The following is a 5,310-nucleotide window of genomic DNA, read 5'->3' on the forward strand; positions in this document are numbered from 1 at the left end:
GATACGTCTAGGATTGCGCTCGGCGACGGGGAGAGGCCAGAGGCTGTTTAGACCTCTGTTGCCTTCTTAAGAAATGCGTTGGGTTCGTAGGGATCCGCAGCGCTTAGAGATCTTCACACAGCGTGAAGTCTCCTCCTCCTCCTGGTGTTCGTGGAGTCCTCCCTTGCGGGGGTTCTCCTCGGAGTTCTCCAACTTTTTCTCCAGCTTGGGCGGAAACCACTCAAGCCTCTTATACGGCTAGCAAGCCAATCACTAGCCGCCACGTGTGCATAATCTAACACAAGCCAATAATGGGGCTCGAATTAAAATACAAATGGCAGAGACTCCTTTGCACCGTGCATTTCTGAGATGCAAAAGAAATGCACCATGCAAAGAAAGCTACAAATTGGTGGGAAGACTCTCCGTTGCACCGGAGTTCTCCTTTGCAGCAGAGAACTCCACTGTGCAAAGCTGTAATTTGGCGGGAAAATAATTTAGCAGTGCTGAAGCGCACACAAAACAAAAATCACAACTTTGGGTTGTGACAATTTGAACATATCTAGTCCCTCCAGAAGTTCCCTGACTAGGTCCTCACTGACCCTGGGCCTGGCTGCCCCTCCCCTGGGTCTGTCCGGTATTCTAGTAGGGGGGATGTCCCTGTCCCTGCTCAGAAAAATGGAAGAAAAGAATCTGTTAAAGAGATTAGTTTTGTCGTCTGGTGCTACCACCAGATTACCAACTATGTCCTGCAGAGGCCCCATGTTGCTTGGTACCTTCTTTTCACCCCCTATGTATTTAAAAAAGGACTTCTTGTTATCTTTGATCTGGTTCGCTAGTCCCAGTTCCATCTCTGCCTTAGCCTTCCTAACAGCCCCACTACAATCTCAAGCCAAGGAGGTATAATCCTCCTTGCTGATGGCCCCTCCCTTCCATTGGGTGTATGCCTCCTTTTTGGCTTTGAGACGTTCTTGAATGCTTTTGGTGAGCCATGGGGGCTTCTGAGCGCTCTTGTCCCCTTTGATCCGTGTGGGGATTGTCACGCTTTGGGCTTGAAAGATCATCTCCTTAAGGAAAGACCACTCTTCTTGGACTCTCAACTCCCCTCCCCTCCAGGACCTCAGTGCCTCCCTGACTAGTCTCCTTACCTCATTGAAATCTGCCCTCCTGAAGTCCAGGGCTGCTGCCTTGCTGCAGCAGGCCTTTGTCACCCTGCGCTGGATGGTGAATTCCAGTAGGTGATGTCCCCTCACCAGGTCATCGCCTGTGGCCAGGACCAGGTCCAACAAGGCATTTCCCTTGGTGGGATTATGCACCTCCTGGGTTAGGTGGAGGTCCTGTAACTTGGCTAGGAACCTATGTGAGCGGTCAGACTGTTGCCCTGTGGGGTCGGGCCAACTCTCAGGTTGTCAATATTGCGCTGTTAGACAGGGTGTGACACAATTGCACATATACAAACACACAAATCAATTAGGTGCATACACACACACACACACACTACCAGCTCAGGCACATATACATCCAAACCAGCCTAGGCACATGCATACCTATCACCAGTTCAAGCACATACACTATACACCCCAAAAGTTAGACACAGATCACTAATTCATATATCATGCACACAATGCCATATATATATATATATATATATTCACAGGTTTTTATATCTATAATAATTTCCTAGACATTTTTCTTGGGTAGATTGTTTAATGCAGTGATGTCTATGTATAGGAATCCCCACAGCTCATGTGCACAAAATGGCACTAAGCAGGGTCATCTTAAGCACAAAATAGATTCATGAAATCTGGCTCTTGATGCTGTCACAATCTTCCTGTATGACTCTGGGTAAGTCATTTAGCTTCTCTGTCTCTCAATTTTCTCATATCTAAATGTGGGGGATAGTAATTCCTGCCTCTCAGGGGTGCTGCAAGATTTAATTACCAGTAACTAGACATTCTGAAAGAACGTTAAGAACTTGAGATGAAAGACATGAAAGAAATGCAGACATTATCATGCTTTAGGGAAAAGTGTTACTATAAGCAATGTCTTTCTGACATCTTCAGTTTACATTCCACCTGAGGATTTCATGAACTGTACAATCAGAAGTCATGTTATGTCAGTTCTCTGTCAGCAGAGGAACTTCATAGATTTCCCTTAGAAAAAGGCACTTTACTTCTGGAAAGAAGGGCTGGAAAGAGATCTACTGGTAAATTCTTTTTTTACTCTTTCACTTTCTCTGTCACACAAAACAAATACAAAAGCAACATCAGAAAGATTACAGGCAATTCAGTCACTAGTTATCTGATGGCAAAGGTCAGGATTACCAATGAGCTTGTGACCAATTACTTAATTCATGACTTAAATCACAGTATATGCTCAGCTCTCATTTGATATTTTAGTTCTTCAGATGGTCAAAGTAAGAAAAAGTACTGAAGGGGACTCTATTTACATTACAGTCACTGAACTTTGAACCCAGATCAGGGTTTCCTGGTGCTGGCTCCTCTGATGTGTTCATCCCTATTTCTTTGATACTGAAACTGATGTGAGAGCAACTCTAGCTCAGCACACTAGGCATGGAGACAGTTTGGATATTTCCCTTAATTAATTTGTCACAACAGATAAGAAAGGAAAATAGGATCTAAAACTAAAACTACTGATAACCAACTTCTACTCAAAAGAAAATCATGTTGTAGTTTTACATATTTGTTGCTAAGTACCTACACTGAATTACAGATAAAGCAGAACTTTGCTAACTACCATTCTGTGTAACATCTGTGATTTATTTAATGGAGGAGGTGGGGGAAAGAGACAGGAAATTCCCTCTCCTGGTCATCTTTTCTACTTAACTTAGTATATTACAACATATTTCCCTCAGTCTGTAAGTTTCAGAGGTATGCTTGCTTTGCCCTATAGCAATGTTGTCAATAAATCATTATGAACAATGACTGGGTTGTAATTAAGCCAGCATAGTTTATATGCTAACATAATAACTCTGTTATTTGTTATTTGACATAATGAGTTCTTGCATATAAATACTTTGAATGAAGGATGGCTGTGCTGAATAGCTTTATAGACTTTATTCTCATCTGATTTCCTTTCTAATAAAAAGGTACAGAGATGGTACTGACCTGTGAAAATATGTCACAGAAATTAGTTGTATTAGTTAAGGTATACCATATGGACATGAGGAAAAAAATGCTTGTGACCAGCAGCAAATATGGCAAAGAACAGGCACTGAAATAATCAACTTGTGCAGATTCAGAAACAGCTACTAGAGTGGTTGTTAGCCTTTTCAGACTCAAGGCACCCCTGGACAGACTGAGGCCACTCTTCAGGATGTGCCAGCCTAGTTTTCACTTTTTTACCTACAGAAAAATAATCAAGCAGTTTCTGTTGCAAAGAACTCAGAAAGGCCACAACCCCTGTCCTGCAATACTAAAGTTGTTGGGTTCAAACGTTCTCCATAACTGATGGGGAAAATTGTTGCATGTAATAAATCATAAATAATCTGGCGCTCTATGTTAAAGAGCAATACACATCCTCAGCAAACAGCACTGGGAGGGGAAGACTGAGGAGCTCTGGGTCAGAATACAAGGGGGTCAGGGGGAAAGGGACCTAATGGTGGGTGTCTACTACAGACCACCCAACCAGGGGGAAGAGCTGGACTGGGAATTCTCAGGCCAGCTCGCGGAGGCAGTCAAGTCAAGGGACGTGGGTCATCATGGGTGACCTAAACTATCTGAACATCTGCTGGGAAGAGCAGTCAGCCAGGTCTTGTAGCAAAACCCCCAGTTTTTCTTTATATATATATATATATATATGTATATATATATATATATACATATATATATATATATATATAAAGAAAAACTGGGGGTTTTGCTACAAGACCTGGCTGACTGCTCTTCCCAGCAGATGTTCAGATAGTTTAGGTCACCCATGATGACCCACGTCCCTTGACTTGACTGCCTCCGCGAGCTGGCCTGAGAATTCCCAGTCCAGCTCTTCCCCCTGGTTGGGTGGTCTGTAGTAGACACCCACCATTAGGTCCCTTTCCCCCTGACCCCCTTGTATTCTGACCCAGAGCTCCTCAGTCTTCCCCTCCCAGTGCTGTTTGCTGAGGATGTGTATTGCTCTTTAACATAGAGCGCCAGATTATTTATGATTTATTACATGCAACAATTTTCCCCATCAGTTATGGAGAACGTTTGAACCCAACAACTTTAGTATTGCAGGACAGGGGTTGTGGCCTTTCTGAGTTCTTTGCAACAGAAACTGCTTGATTATTTTTCTGTAGGTAAAAAAGTGAAAACTAGGCTGGCACATCCTGAAGAGTGGCCTCAGTCTGTCCAGGGGTGCCTTGAGTCTGAAAAGGCTAACAACCACTCTAGTAGCTGTTTCTGAATCTGCACAAGTTGATTATTTCAGTGCCTGTTCTTTGCCATATTTGCTGCTGGTCACAAGCATTTTTTTCCTCATGTCCATATGGTATACCTTAACTAATACAACTAATTTCTGTGACATATTTTCACAGGTCAGTACCATCTCTGTACCTTTTTATTAGAAAGGAAATCAGATGAGAATAAAGTCTATAAAGCTATTCAGCACAGCCATCCTTCATTCAAAGTATTTATATGCAAGAACTCATTATGTCAAATAACAAATAACAGAGTTATTATGTTAGCATATAAACTATGCTGGCTTAATTACAACCCAGTCATTGTTCATAATGATTTATTGACAACATTGCTATAGGGCAAAGCAAGCATACCTCTGAAACTTACAGACTGAGGGAAATATGTTGTAATATACTAAGTTAAGTAGAAAAGATGACCAGGAGAGGGAATTTCCTGTCTCTTTCCCCCACCTCCTCCATTAAATAAATCACAGATGTTACACAGAATGGTAGTTAGCAAAGTTCTGCTTTATCTGTAATTCAGTGTAGGTACTTAGCAACAAATATGTAAAACTACAACATGATTTTCTTTTGAGTAGAAGTTGGTTATCAGTAGTTTTAGTTTTAGATCCTATTTTCCTTTCTTATCTGTTGTGACAAATTAATTAAGGGAAATATCCAAACTGTCTCCATGCCTAGTGTGCTGAGCTAGAGTTGCTCTCACATCAGTTTCAGTATCAAAGAAATAGGGATGAACACATCAGAGGAGCCAGCACCAGGAAACCCTGATCTGGGTTCAAAGTTCAGTGACTGTAATGTAAATAGAGTCCCCTTCAGTACTTTTTCTTACTTTGACCATCTGAAGAACTAAAATATCAAATGAGAGCTGAGCATATACTGTGATTTAAGTCATGAATTAAGTAATTGGTCACAAGCTC

The sequence above is a fragment of the Alligator sinensis genome, unplaced genomic scaffold (genome assembly GCF_000455745.1).
Source record: "Alligator sinensis unplaced genomic scaffold, ASM45574v1 scaffold219_1, whole genome shotgun sequence".
NCBI classification, from domain to species: Eukaryota; Metazoa; Chordata; order Crocodylia; family Alligatoridae; genus Alligator; species Alligator sinensis.